This window comes from Capricornis sumatraensis, chromosome 4, assembly GCF_032405125.1.
Source record: "Capricornis sumatraensis isolate serow.1 chromosome 4, serow.2, whole genome shotgun sequence".
NCBI classification, from domain to species: Eukaryota; Metazoa; Chordata; class Mammalia; order Artiodactyla; family Bovidae; genus Capricornis; species Capricornis sumatraensis.
Genome location: NC_091072.1, coordinates 144,742,395 through 144,758,802, shown reverse-complemented (window position 1 = coordinate 144,758,802; position 16,408 = coordinate 144,742,395).

The following is a 16,408-nucleotide window of genomic DNA, read 5'->3' as shown; positions in this document are numbered from 1 at the left end:
AATTCCCTTTCGGTTTTTGCGCCTTGGCCGAGAGCCTTTGCGGTGTCCCTCACGTCTTAGCCGCGTGTTGAAGTCCTACCCGTTGTGAGAACTCGGTTCGGATCCCCAGTGACTCTGGGCCTCACCTTCTTGAGAAGGAATCCCGTCGTCCCTGGGTCAGGAAGATACCCTGGAGAAGGAAATGGTAACCCACTCCAGTACTCTTGCCTGGAAAATCCCATGGACAGAGAAGTCTAGTAGACTACAGTCCATGGGATCGCAAAGAGTCGGACACGACTGAGCGACTTCACTTTCGAGTGCCCGCTGGTTGCTCCGATCAGCTTCAGGCTGGCTTCCTTCTGCTCGGATTCCTCCGCTGCATTTGCCTCCCTCCGTCTTGGCGGATGGGGACTAGATTTTGAGTTGTTATACTCACCGGAGCTTGAACAGCATTTTGAATGAAATAAAAGAAGCCAGCACTTGCGTAGCCCCGCGGTGCCTGGCACTGTTGGAAGTGCTTTAGACGAGAATGAATTCACCTCCAAGTTCACCTTACTGAGGAAGTACCTTATCCCAAGCTTACAGATGAGTAAATTAAAGGCGATGGAGGTTAACTGACTTACCCTGGGCTCCCCAGCTCCTCTTAACTTGTGGAGTTAGCATTCAGTTTTCATCGTTAGGGGTTAATTAGTTGTATAGGTGTATAGAATCCATCCTGAGTTTTTTTTTTTTTTTTTTTTTTCAATTAACTGGGCATTCAGTTCAGGCTAGGTGGCATAATTGGGTTGGGTTTGGATGTGTCTTTAAAAAAAAACAGTTGAAAGATGAGTTATTTTCTGGCAATAAAAGTGACTTGTAATCAGAAACCAGAGAGAACTATTAATCAAAAATCCATAAAGTTACCACGAGGTTGTGTATTTCTTTCATGAGGGTTATTCCTTTCCTCTTAAAAAAAAAAAAAAACACAAACCCTTAAGTCAACTATTTCTCCATATCATGAAATTTACAAATACATTTTAAAATGGTTGTATAATTAGCTGCATGGATTGCCAGTCATTTAAGTCATTTCTATTGATTTGACCTCATCAATTTATTCAACAAGATATTTATTGAGCAATGATACTGTTACGTTTGGGGGATACAGCAGGGAAAAAAAAGGCAAAAATCCCTTTTACAATGAACTTTCATTCTAAAATTGATGTTCATTTGTTGGTCATTTCAGAAGTCTTCCTCTTGGTCATTTCCCAGAGTAGTGTTGGGGTGGAGGGAGAGAAGTGTACATGTGGGAGGTGGAGAAAGGTACTGAAATGCAATTGAGTAGGGCTTCCCAGTAGAGTAAAGAATCCGCCTGCCAATGCGGAGGACATGGGTTCAATCCCTGGTCGGCAAGATCCCCTGAGAAAGAAATGGCAACCCACTCTGATATTCTTGCCTGGAAAATCCCATGGACAGAGGAGCCTGGCAGACTACAGTCTATGGGATTGCAAAAGAGCTGGACAGAACTTAGGAATTAAACAACAACAAAAGTGGAATAATTTCTTCTTCAGGAGTGGGGGCAAGGGAGAACTTCCTTTTCCATCTAGTTGCAAGTGACCTGGGTCACTCCCTGCTTCTCGGGCTCAGGGCCCTTTCTGGGAGCCATCTGTCAGAACTGATCTCAAGGTTCTTGTCAGAGGTAAAAGTTGAAGTTAGAGGTTATTTTTTGCTTTCCTGTTCTGGGCCTCTAGCCTCTTCATTAGCAAGGATGCTCCCCACACTGCACCATCCATCCCCTCCTCCCACATGCAAAGTAATGGGGTCTAAACCAGTAAACTATTATTAGTTTACTGATAATAGTAAACTAGTTTACTTTGTTTAGAAAGTGGTTCTATTCACATGTACACATGACTATATATAGAATAGATTACTAATAATAACCTACTGAATAGCACAGGAAGCTCTACTCAGCACTCTGTAATTCCCTATATATGCAGATGACAACACCCTTATGGCAGAAAGGGAAGAAGAACTAAAGAGCCTCTTGATGAAAGTTGAAAGAAGAGAGTGAAAAAGTTTTCTTAAAGCTCAAAATTCAGAAAACTAAGATCATGGCATCGAGTCCCATCACTTCATGGCAAATAGATGGGGAAACAGTGGAAACAGTGGCTGACTTTATTTTTTGGGCTCCAAAATCACTGCAGGTGGTGATTGCAGCCATGAAATTAAAAGACACTTGTTCCTTGGAAGGAAAGTTATGACCAACCTAGACAGCATATGAAAAAGCAGAGACATTACTTTGCCAACAAAGGTCTGTCTAGTCAAGGCTATGGTTTTTCCAGTAGTCATGTATGAATGTGAGAGTTGGACTATAAGGAAAGCTGAGCACCAAAGAATTGATGCTTTTGAACTGTGGTGTTGGAGAAGACTCTTGAGAGTCCGTTGGACTGCAAGGAGATCCAACCAGTCCATCCTAAAGGAGATGAGTCCTGGGTGTTCATTGGAAGGACTGATGTTGAAGCTGAAACTCCAATACTTTGGCTACCTGATGCGAAGAGCTGACTCATTGGAAAAGACTCTGATGCTGGGAAAGATTGAGGGCAGGAGGAGAAGGGGACAACAGAAAATGACATGGTTGGATGGCATCACCGACTCAATGGACATGAGTTTGGGTAAACTCCGGGAGTTGGTGATGGACAGGGAGGCCTGGCATGCTGCGGTTCGTGGGGCCGCAAAGAGTCGGACACGACTGAGTGACTGAACTGAAGTGAACTGAACTGAATGACCTATATGGGAAAAGAATCTAAAAAAAGTGGATATATGTGTATGTATAACTGACACTTTGCTATATAGCAGAAACTAACACATTGTAAATCAACAATACTCTGGTAAAAAATATTAAGAAAATGATTCCAGTAGGGTCTTAAAATCAAATGCTAAGGATGCCTCTTCTTTCCTATATGCAGAAAAGGGAAGGATGCTTGAAAGAGCTAGGTATTCTGAATCCTTCCTTCAATTCATTGCTTTGAGGTCGTGTGTATATGTCAATAGAACTGCTTTCTAAACAAAGTAAATTGAGATGGGAGCTTCACTGGGAATCCCTTTTTTTAAGCTCTCAACAGCTTTGTTCTGTATGAATTCTGTGTAATGGATTTTGCTGTGGTTTCACTGTCAAATATACTCTGTTATATTTTCTGATCTGCTCAGCAATCTTTCAAAATTTGTTTGGTAGTTTCTCAGTCCCATTATACATCATGTATTTAATTTGCCATCTTGAACCAGATTTCAATCTTGAACTTTTATTGATGCTATCCTTTTAAAAGTGATCATATTTAATATATTTCAAGAACTAAATATATTTTTGTCTTTGGTAATTTTCAACTTTAATATAACTTAAAATTTTTAGAAAAGATGCAAAAATAGTACAAAGAACTCTTGCATAGACTACCAGATTCACCAAGTGTTTACATGTTGCCCCATTTGCTTTGTTAGTCTCTCTCGTGCTCTTCCATCCTCCCTCACACACAGGCATACACGTTTATTTTGAACAATATGAGGGTAAGTTCCCCATTACCACTAAGTATTACTGCTAAGTACATCAGTGTGTATTTCCTAAGAATAAAGACATTCTTATATTACTACAGTATAATTATCAAAATTAGGATCTATAGCACTTTTTTCCCTTTCCCAACCATGGAAACCAAGTCAGAGTCACACATTGCAATTAGTTGTCATTTTTCTTTATCGTATTTGACCTTGACATTTTGAAAAGTAGAGGTCACTTATTTTGTAGAATGTCTCTCATTTTGGTTTGGTCTGATATTGCCTCATGATTTAGGTATGCATTGCTTGATAGGACTAAGAGAGAAATGTTGTGTCCCACTCAGGATCCAATCAGAAGACAGATACCACATAAGGGATTTTTAAGGAAGAATTTAGTATAAAGAATTGTTTCTTAGTAAAAAATAATTACTAAAAGGGGTAAGAGAGGACTCTAATAAGTTGTGCAGAAGTCGGAACTACAAAATATAGCTACAGCCTTGAGGGCTGAAATTGAGTTAACAAGAAGGCGACTTAGAAACCTAAAGTAAGTGCTGCCTTGCCAACCACATGGGAGAGATTCAGACCTTTGAAGAAAGAGTGTGGTTCCTGCCACAGGAACTTGCAGGTGACTGATGATATGACAGAAGAATTGCCAGAGAGCTTGGGTCACTAGGTGAACTGTCAGTGGGAGCCTCTTTATGATGGCTTCTTTGTCCTTTCGACTGGTCCCTGTAATTTTTTGAGCAGTTTTTTTTTTTTTTACTTTTGGGTATATAGATGTTCCATGTGGGTCTTGAACTTTTCTTACCCTAGTATCAGTCATATCTCAAAGGGGGCCTGGTTCCTTTAGTGGAGAAGGGTATTGAGAAACTGAGATCTGATTACAGTGTATGCTTATTGTTACTTGTGATCATTGGTTTTGCCTTTCTCAGCAGACTGGAAATCTATATATTTTGCCAAAGGTGAGAAATTATCCCCAATTATATTCAGTATATTTATATGTTTGTTCATACATGAGAAAAATACAGGAAGTAGTTTTATAGCTGGTAAAGAAAGCCTGCTAATTAGAGTTCAATATTTGTTTAAAGTTTTATTTTTTGTTGTTGCAGTAAAATGTATAAATCATGAAATTCACAACTGTTAAGTATATAATTCAGTGAATCTTGATAAGTGCATCATAACTATCGGTTTAGTTCAGTCGGTCAGTCGTGTCCACTCTTTGCAACCCCATGAATCGCAGCATGCCAGGCCTCCCTGTCCATCACCAACTTCCGGAGTTTACTCAGAGTCAGTGATGCCATCCAACCATCTCATCCTCTGTTGTCCCCTTCTCCTCCTGCCCCCAATCCCTCCCAGCATCAGGATTTTTTTCCAGTGAGTCAACTCTTCTCATGATGTGGCCAAAGTACTAGAGTTTCAGCTTTAGCATCAATCCTTCCAAAGAAATCCCAGGGCTGATCTCCTTTAGGATGGATTGGTTGGATTTTCTTGCAGTCCAAGGGACTCTCAAGAATCTTCTCCAACAACACAGTTCAAAAGCATCAATTCTTCAGCGCTCAGCTTTCTTCGCAGTCCAACTCTCACATCCATACATGACCACTGGAAAACTATAACACCCTCTAATCAATATTTAGCAAAATTTCCTCACTCAAGATAATTTCTTCATGCCCCTTTCCAGTCATTTCTCCTAGCGCTAGAGGCTCTGAACTTTTTACCATAGATTAATTTTGTCTATTCCAGAATTTCGTATGAAATTGAAATTATATACTGGATTGGCCAAAAGTTTCATTTATTTTTTTTTCTGTAAGATGGCTGTAGTAGCACTTCAGTTCAGTTCAGTTTAGTCTCTCAGTCATGTCCGACTCTGCGACCCCATGAATCGCAGCATGTCAGGCCTCTCTGTCCATCACCAACTCCCGGAGTTCACTCAAACTCATGTGCATAGATTCAGTGATGCCATCCAGCCATCTCATCCTCTGTTGTCCCCTTGTCCTCCTGCCCCCAATCCCTCCCAGCATCAGGGTCTTTTCCAGTGAGTCAGCTCTTCGCATGAGGTGGCCAAAGTATTGGAGTTTCAGCCTCAGCATCAGTCCTTCCAATGAACACCCAGGACTAGTCTCTTTTAGGATGGACTGGCTGGATCTCCTTGAGGTCAATGAACTTGCAAGAGTCTTCTCCAGCACCACAGTTGAAAAGCACCAATTCTTCGGCGCTAAGCTTTCTTCACAGTCCAACTCTCACATCCATACATGACCACTGGAAAAACCATAGCCTTGACTAGACAGACCTGTGTTTGCAAAGTAATATCTCTGCTTTTTAATATGATATCTAGGTTGGTCATAACTTTCCTTCCAAGGAGTAAGCATCTTTTGATTTCATGGCTGCAATCACCATCTGCAATGATTTTGGAGCCCCCCAAAATAAAGTCTGACACTGTTTCCACTGTTTCCCCATCTATTTCCCATGAAGTGATGGGACCAGATGCCATGATCTTCGTTTTCTGAATGCTGAGCTTTAAGCCAACTTTTTCACTCTCCTCTTTCACTTTCATCAAGAGGCTTTTTAGTTCTTCCTCACTGTCTGCCATAAGGGTGGTGTCATCTGCATATCTGAGGTTATTGATATTTCTCCCGGCAGTCTTGGTTGCAGCTTGTGCTTCTTGCAGCCCAGTGTTTCTCATGATGTACTCTGCATAGAAGTTTAATAAGCAGGGTGACAATATACAGCCTTGACATACTCCTTTTCCTATTCGGAACCAGTCTGTTGTTCCATGTCCAGTTCTAACTGTTGCTTCCTGATCTGCATACAGGTTTCTCAAGAGGCAGGTCAGGTGGTCTGGTATTCCCATCTCTTTCAGAATTTTCCACAGTTTATTGTGATCCACACAGTCAAAGGCTTTGGCATAGTCAATAAAGCAGAAATAGATGTTTTTCTGGAACTCTCTTGCTTTTTCGATGATCCAGCAGATATTGGCAATTTGATCTCTGGTTCCTCTGCCTTTTCTAAAACCAGCCTGAACATCTGGAAGTTCATGGTTCATGTATTGCTGAAGCCTGGCTTGGAGAATTTTGAGCATTACTTTACTAGCGTGTGAGATGAGTGCAATTGTGCAGTAGTTTGAACATTCTTTGGCATTGCCTTTCTTTGGGATTAGAATGAAAACTGACCTTTTCCAGTCCTGTGGCCACTGGTGAGTTTTCCAAATTTGCTGGCATACTGAGTGCAGCACTTTCACAGCATCATCCTTCAGGATTTGAAATAGCTCAACTGGAATTCCATCACCTCCACTAGCTTTGTTCGTAGTGATGCTTCCCAAGGCCCACTTGACTTCACATTCCAGGATGCTGGCTCTAGGTGAGTGATCACACCATCATGGTTATCTGGGTCATGAAGATCTTTTTTGTACAGTTCTTCGGTGTATTCTTGCCACCTTTTCTTAATATCTTCTGCTTCTGTTAGGTCCCTACTATTTCTGTCCTTTATCGAGCCCATCTTTGCATGAATTGTTCCCTTGGTATCTCTAATTTTCTTGAAGAGATCTCTGGTCTTTCCCATTCTATTGTTTCCCTCTATTTCTTTGCATTGATTGCTGAGGGAGGCTTTCTTATCTCTTCTTGCTATTCTTTGGAACTCTGCATTCAAATGGGTGTATCTTTCCTTTTCTCCTTTGGCTTTAGCTTCTCTTCTTTTCTCAGCTATTTGTAAGGCCTTGTCAGAAAACCACTTTGCCTTTTTGCATTTCTTTTTCTTGGGGATAATCTTGATCACTGCCTCCTGTATAATATCACGAACCTCCGTGTCTATCAGATCTTATCCTTTGAATCTGTCCCTTCCACTGTATAATCATAAGAGATTTGATTTAGGTTATACCTGAATGGTCTAGTGGTTTTCCCTACTTTCTTCAATTTAAGCCAATTTTAAATTAATTTTTTTTTTGTATAGTTGGGTCAAGGTTAGTTTTTTTTTTCCCATGTTGATATATAGGTCTTCAAGTAACATTTGTTGACTTTTCTTTCTCCTTAAGTTGCTTTAGAACTTTGTTGAAAATCAGTTCACTGTATAAATGTGTTTCTATTGCTGTACTTAATTCTGTTCCATTGATCTCCTTGTTTATTATTATGCCAACAATATACTGTCTTGATTCTTCTAGTTTTATAAGTCTTGAAGTAAGTTAGTGTAAATCTTCCTTTTATTTCAAGATACAGAAATATAATAGAATTCTATATCACCAAACTACCATTTAATAGAAAAATCTGTAATCCATATGTATATCAGAATTACCTTGGAATTTTTTTAAAAAATACAAATGCCCAGGTATTATAGCTTTTTTCCTCCCAAATTCCAGATATGTTTCTAATGAGCAGCCATGTTTAAAAACAATAGGACTGTATGATGATCTTTATTTTTATCTAGCTTATTTTGCTTTTTTATTTCATATTCAGTAATCCCATTTTTGTTTATGTTTTCCAGTTTCTCCATCTATTTTTTTTGTTTTGATGTTCTTTCTCAAGACTTTATGAAGCATAGTAGAAAAGCTTTTGTATACATATATATAAATAGTATGTATAAGATATATTTTAGAAAACTTATGAATTTTTGCCTAACTAAAAAATTTATGATATTTTGATTCCACTTATTTGACTTAGTATGAATAGAATGCTAGATTTCTAATTCAAAAAATATATGCAAGAATCAACAAAGATTTACTATATAGTACAGGGAACTATAGTCAATCTCTTACAATAACCTGTAGTGGAAAATGATCTTAAAAATAATATATGTGTATATGTTTAATTGAATCACCTTGCTGTGCACCCGAAGCATTATAAGTTAACTATACTTCAATAAAATATATATATTAAGGAAAAAAGTTTATCAGTCAATAATCTTATCAAAGAACCAAATTTTGGTTTTGTTAGTTTTTCTGTTGATTGGTTTTTAAAATTTCTATTGCTTGGTTTCTACTGCTGCTTGATTTCAGATTTAAAAATTTTGACCTTTCTTCTGCTTACTTTGGTTTTCATTTGCCCTTCTTTTTCTATTTTCTTATACTTGATTATTTGTTTAAAATCTTTCTGCTCTGTATTCACTTATAGCTTTAGAATTCCCTCTAAGCCTGTGTTTTAGCTGTGAAAGTGCTACACTCAATATGCCAGCAAATTTGGAAAACTCAGCAGTGACCACAGGATTGGAAAAGGTCAGTTTTCATTCCGATCCCAAAGAAAGGCAATGCCAAAGAATGCTCAAACTACCACATAATTGCACTCATCTCACACGCTAGCAAAGTAATACTCAAAATTCTCCAAGCCAGGCTTCAGAAATACATGAACTGTGAACTTCCAGATGTTCAAGCTGGTTTTAGAAAAGGCAGAGGAACCAGAGATCAAATTGCCATCATCCGCTGGATCACTGAGAAAGCAAGAGAGTTCCAGAAAAACATCTATTTCTGCTTTATTGACTATGCCAAAGCCTTTGCCTGTGTGGATCCTGATAAACTGTGGAAAATTCTGAAAGAGATGGGAATACCAGACCACCTGACCTGCCTCTTGATAAACCTGTATGCAGGTCAGGAAGCACCAGTTAGAACAGACTGGTTCCGAATAGGAAAAGGAGTATGTCAAGGCTGTATATTGTCACCCTGTTTATTTAACTTATATACAGAGTACATGAGAAACGCTGGGCTGGAAGAAGCACAAGCTGGAATCAAGATTGCCGGGAGAAATACTAATAACCTCAGATATGCAGATGACACCACCCTTATGGCAGAAAGGGAAGAAGAACTCAAGAGCTTCTTGATGAAAGTGAAAGAAGAGAGTGAAAAAGTTGTCTTAAAACTCAGCATTCAGAAAACTAAGATCATGGCATCGAGTCCCATCACTTCATGGCAAATAGATGGGGAAACAGTGGAAACAGTGGCTGACTTTATTTTTCTAGGCTCCAAAATCACTGCAGTTGGTGATTGCAGCCATGAAATTAGAAGACACTTACTCCTTGGAAGGAAAGTTATGACCAACCTAGACAGCATATGAAAAAGCAGAGACATTACTTTGCCAACAGAGATCTGTCTAGTTAAGGCTATGGTTTTTCCAGTAGTCATGTATGAATGTGAGAGTTGGACTATAAAGAAAGCTGAGTGCCAAAGAATTGATGCTTTTCAACTGTGGTATTGGAGAAGACTCTTGAGAGTCCGTTTGACTGCAAGGAGATCCAACCAGTCCATCCTAAAGGAGATGAGTCCTGGGTGTTCATTGGAAGGACTGATGTTGAAGCTGAAACTCCAATACTTTGGCTACCTGATGCGAAGAGCTGACTCAGTTGAAAAGACCCGGGTGCTGGGAAAGATTGAAGGCACAAGGAGAAGGGGACAACAGAGGATGAGATGGTTGGATGGCATCACCGACTCAATGGACATGAGTTTGGGTAAACTCCGGGAGTTGGTGATGGACAGGGAGGCCTGGCATGCTGTGGTTCATGGGGTCACAAAGAGTCAGACAGGACTGAGGGACTAAACTGAAGTGAACTGAACATACATGCATGATTACATATATGTATATATAAATGTGAGACAGATATATATGTCTTATATTTTCTTTAACCATTCATTAATTGATGGACACGTTATTTCCATATCCTAACTTAAAAATAATGCTGCAGTGAACATGGAGGCACAGTATCTCTTTGAGAATGTGGCTTTATTTCCTTTGGATATGTCCCCAGAAATGGAATTTCTGGATCATATGGTAGTTTTATGTTTAATTTTTTGAGGATCCTCCATACTGTTTTTCGTAGTGGCTGAACCAATACTGCTATTCTGTTACCTTTCTAAAAATGTCATTCTGTTGTCTTTCTCCTTTTTGGTTTCTGATGAAAATTCAGCTACCATTCATGTCAGTGTTCTCCTTTGTTAATGTGTTATTTTTGTCTGACTGCTTGCAAACTTTTCTCTTTTTCCTTGGTTTTCAGCAGTTTTATCACATTATTCTTTATGTGTGATATTCCTTTTATCCTCATTGGCATTCATTTTCTCATAGATGTTAAGTTTTGCACTATATTTGGGGATTATTTGACCATTAATTCTTCAAATTCTTGTGCTCCTCCATTATTTCTCCTGTATTTCTAGAACCTCACACATATAGCACGTACGTTACACTACTTGACATTATCCTACAGGTCACTAAAACTCTGTGAACTCAAGAGAAGTTCATTTCTTCCTCTTTTCTTCATATTAGATAATTCCTAGCAATAGATCTTCACATTCACTGACTTTTTCTTTTGTTCTCTCGAATTTGCTGTTAATCTCATTAAAAAAAAATGTTAAAGTAAAAATTTGTGGATTTTTTTTTCTGTTTTAGAATATTCACTTGGTTCTATTTTATAGTTTCTACTTCTCTGCTGAAATTCTTCAAAGTTTCAAAGATAGTAGAAAGCATTCCTTTATACCCTTCACCCCACTCCCCCAATGTCAGCATCTTAAATAATTATGGTACATTTGTCAAAGCCAAGAAATAAACATTGCTACATTATTATTAACTAACTCCAGGTTGTCTTTGAATGTCACCAGTTTTCCATTATTATTATTTTTTTCTGTTCTAGGATGTAACCCATTTACATTTAGTTTTTTATATTTGCATTTAGTTTTCCTTATTTTGTAGTTTTCTCTGGTGTTTTATGTGTTATGAACTTGATGAATTTGAAGAGTAGTGATTAGATATTCAGAATACTCTTCCTGGGAAATAGATGGGGAAACAGTGGAAACAGTGTCAGACTTTATTTTTTGGGGCTCCAAAATCACTGCAGATGGTGATTGCAGCCATGAAATTGAAAGATGCTTACTCCTTGAAGGAAAGTTATGACCAACCTAGATATCATATTGAAAAGCAGAGACATTACTTTGCCAACAAAGGTTTGTCTAGTCAAGGCTATGGTTTTTCCATTGGTCATGTATGGATGTAAAAGTTGGGCTGTGAAGAAAGCTGAGCACTGAAGAATTGATGCTTTTAAACTGTGGTGTTGGGGAAGACTTTTGAGAGTCCCTTGGACTGCAAGGAGATCCAACCAGTCCATTCTAAAAGAGATCAGTCCTGGGTGTTCATTGGAAGGACTGATGCTAAAGCTGAAACTCCGATACTTTGGCCACCTCATGCAAAGAGTTGACTCATTGGAAAAGACTCTGATGCTGGGAGGGATTGGGGGCAGGAGGAGAAGGGGATGACAGAGGATAAGATGGCTGGATGGTATCACCGACTTGATGGATATGAGTTTGAGTGAACTCTAGGAGTTGGTGATGGACAGGGAGGCCAGGTGTACTGCGATCATGGGGTCACAAAGAGCTGGACATGACTGAGCGACTGAACTGAACTGAACTGAACTGAGAATACTTCTCAGACTGGAGTTATTTGATTATTTTTCACGTTTGTCTGATGTTAAGAGTTTTGGTGAAATATACTTTAGTAATTAGGTGTCTTTCTCATTGCATCTTGTTCAGTTGCATGATATCAACAAGACATCACTAGTAGTTCACACTTTTAACCCTGTTCATGGGTTTCAGTTGTATTTGCCAGGTTTCTCTGACATAAAATTACACATCCATACCTTATTGTTCAGAAGTGAGTCGCTAAGTCTTACCAACACTCAAGGGAAGAAGGAATAAATTGCACATCATGAGGCAGGAATATCTCCATATATTGTTTGGAATCTCTGTAAGGAAAATTTAACTTCTCCCCTCCCCCCATTTATGTATTTATTCAGTCATTTATTTAAATCAGTACAGATTTAGAGGAGTGACATCAGCATGATGGCAGAGTAGGAGAGTCCAACCTCTGTCCCTCCCACAAAGAATAACAATTAGACAGGTATCTACTAACAAAAATTGCTCTGGGAGACCTCAGGAGTTCATTTAAGAAGCATTAGCAACACAATAGAGCCAAAAACTTGAGAATAACCACGAAAAAAAAAAAAAAAGGTAGGAAGAACAGTTTCATTTTGCCTGCATCATTCCTTCTTTATGTATATGAAGAAAGTCAACTTCATGTTTATTAATCAACTAACTTCTGACAAAGAAATCAAGTCTGTACAATGCAGAAAGGATAGTCTCTTAAATAAATGATATTGGGAAAACTGGATTGTTTTTATTGTTAGCTGCTAAGTCATGTCTGACTTTTTACAACCCCATGGACTATAACCTACCAGGCTTCTCTGTCCATGGGATTTCCACATTCAAAATAATGAAATTGCCCGCCCTTCCCACCTTTTTTTTACACCATGCACAAAAACAACTCAAAATGGATTAAAAAATTAAAAGTAAGATCTGAAACCATGAAACTCCTAGTAGAAAACATAGGGGAAAACCTCCTTGACCTTGGTCTTCGCAATGAGTTTTTTGGAATATACACCAAAAGCACAGGCAACTAAGCCAAAATAAATATGTAGGACTACAGCAGATCTACCTGGAGAAGGAAATGGCAACTCACTCCAGTACTCTTGCCTGGAAAATTCCCTGGATGGGTGAGCCTGGGAGGCTACAGTCCATGGGGTTGCAAAGAGTCAGACACGACTGAGTGACTTCACTTTATTTCTTTCTATAGTTCCTTTTGGAGAAGGAAATGGTAACCCACTCCAGTGTTCTTGCCTGGAGAATCCCATGGACAGAGGGGCCTGGTGGGGCTGTGGTCTATGGGGTTGCAGAGTCGGACACGACTAAGCAAATAACACACATACACACAGCTAATAAACTGTTTCTGCAGAGCAAAGGAAAAACCAAAATGAATGGAAGCGTAAATTTGTATAATCACTATGAGAAAGAACATTGAGGCCCCTCAAAAAATGAAAAATAGAGCCACCATATGATGCAGCAATTCCACTTCTGGGTATGTATCCAAGAAAAAGTCACTATTTCAAAGAGATACCCGTACTATTATGTTCTTTGCAGCATTACTCAAAATGACTATGATATGGAAACAGCCTTTGTGTCTGGTGACAGATGAATGAATAAAGAAAATGTGAGATGTATGTATAAAAAGCAAAATTATTCAACTTTTAGAAAGAAGGGAATTCTGCCATTTTGCCACAACATAGATAAACCCAGAGGATATTATCTAAGTGAAACTGTCTGCAGAAAGACCAATCTCACATGATCTCACTATTTGAAACAACAAAAAAGGTTGAACTCATAGTAACACAGGGTAGAAAGGTTACCAGGGATTGATGGGTGGAGGAAAATGGGAAATATTGATCAAGGGTATAAACTTTCAGTTATAAGATGAATAAGTTCTTGAGGCCTAATGTATATCATAGTGATGACCATTTACTTGAAATTTTCTAAGAGAGCAGATTTCAAGTGTTACCACCAGTACATATAACACACACACACACACACACACACACACAGATGGTAACTATTGAAGGTGATGGATATTTTTATTAATTTTATTGTGGTAATTATTTCACAATGAATACTTATATTAAAACTTTCACATTGTATATCTTAAATGTATACAATTTTTATTTGTTGAGAATAAATAAAAATAAGTTGCTATGGATTCATAAATTCTTTTCTTTTTTTAATTCCTGGGTTATAATCCAATACATCCAATACTTACAATATAATCCAATTAATTTTGTTGCTCTTAATTGTTTTATTTTGGATTTCAGGAGCTTTTCCAGCACTAAAAGACTAAAAGATGCTCCAGGCTCATCTTATGTATTTTCCATCCTGGCCCTAGAATTAGTCTTTCCTCAAGGAGCCCTGGTTCCTATGTTTCCTGCCTTTTTTCCTTCTTCCTTTTTTTTGAAAAAATCTTAACCATTTTAAAGTTTATTGGTTCAGTAGTGTTAAGTATTGTTATGGACTGAATATTTGTGTCGCCTCCCACCCCCAGGTTCATATGCTGAAGGCTTAACCTCCAGTGTGGCTCTATTGGAGAAGGGCCTGTGAGGAAGTAATAATTAAGGTTAATGACTTCATAACGGTGGGGTCCTAATCTGAGCAGCTTAGTGTCTTTGTCAGAAGAGACAATACAGAGCTCCCTAGCTCTGTCTCTCTTGCATACCTGCACAGAGCAAAGGCCGTGTGAGACCACAGTGAGAAGGTAGCTGCTGCAACCCAAGGTGTATGGTCTCACCAGACCCCAGTTCTTCAGGCCTGTTAATTGTGGATTTCCAGTGTCCGTAACAGTGAGAAAATAAATTTCGATTATTTATGGCATTTTGCCATGACAGCCTAGGCAGACTAATACAAGTATATTCACATAGCCAATCTCCAGAAGTTTTTCATGTTGCAAAACTGAAACTCTTTAGCCATTAAACAACACCCCATTTCTCTCCCTCCCCAGTTCCTGGCCATCACCAGTCTACTTTCTGTTTGTATGAATTTGAATGTTTGAGATACTTCATACAAGTGGAAAGAATCACAAAGTGTTTGTCTTTTTGCAATCAGTGTGTTTCCTTTCCGCCTACAATGCAGGAGAGGCAGGAGATGTGGGTTCGATCTCTGGGTCAGGAAGATCCCCCTGAGGAGGAAATGGCAACCCACTTTTCTTGCCTGGAAAAATTCCATGGACAGAGGAGCCTGGCAGGCTATAGTCCCTGAGGTCGCAAAGAGTTGGACAGGAGTGAAGCAGAAACTAAACTAAGGCCTTCAAGTTTTATCCATGTTATGGGATGTGACAGGATTTTCTTCATTTTAAAGACTGAATATTACTTCACTGTATGTGTTTGTTGGGGCCCAGGGTAGACTACCCCCAAATGTGCCTCAGTGGCACATTGATTATTCTCAATTAAAGTTACTTAAGAAATGGCCTATTCAAGAGTGACTCTGTGGCCTTCCTCTCTGTCTCCCTGAAACTAGGAAGTAAGCCTCTTCTGTGAAAGGAGTGCTTCCCACCTCTGGAGGTATTAATAGAAGTCCACCCTTATCACCAAAGACAGAATTTGGGGCCAAGAAGCTTGTATAAACAAACCTTGTTACTTTTTTAATTTACTACCCCAGTGCCCAACTCTGTCTATATTCTTCACTTATTGGTCACTCAAAACCCAAGTTTCTTTGCCTTGTCAGCTCCTCACAAATTTATTGTTTCTTTGTCTGCAAAGTATAAAAGCTACCTGCTTTAGTCACCTCTTAGGTCCCATTTCTATGAATCCTCCATGTTCATGAATTAAAATGTGTTTCTCTTTCTCCTGTTAATCTGTCTTGTGTCAATTTTATTATTAGTCCAGCCACAAGTACTCTAGAGGGGTATGTGTGGGGGATTTCCTCCTCCCCAACATAGACCACATTTTGTTTATGTTGTCTTCCTTTTAAGGGCATCAACATTTGTTCTCGAAGGCAGCTGAAGTATTGGTGGATCTTTCTGTCAGGTTGTGCTTTGTTTCTTTGTTTGCGCTGGTCAACACTGCACCGCCGCTGGTGCACGACCACAGCAGTTCATCTCAGCAGGGACCACAGAGTCCTATCTGTGCAGCTGGCTCTCAGCCAGGGACTTAGAGGGTGAGCTCACATGATGGCTTTTGGACACCTTTCTCTGTGCCACTCTCTCATGTCAGTCACCCTGATCTGCAAATTCCAGGTGTGTGAAAGACTGAAGGCAGGAGGAGAAGGGGACGACAGAGGATGAGATGGTTGGATGGCATCACCGACTCAATGGACATTGAATTTGAGCAAGCTCCAGAAGATGGTGAAGGACCAGGAAGCCTGGTGTGCTGCAGTCCATGGGGTCACAAAGAATCAGACACGACTGAGTGACTGAACAAAAACAAGCAGCTCAAAACTTGGATCTCTGCTCCCTCAGCTTCATGAGACTCCTGCTCTATTTTAGGATTCATTATCCTGTTTTGGGCTGGAAAGTTGTCCTAGGCAGAATACCAGTGACCATAGCACTTACCTTTGTGTGTTGTGTTCTCTCAAGGGTCACAG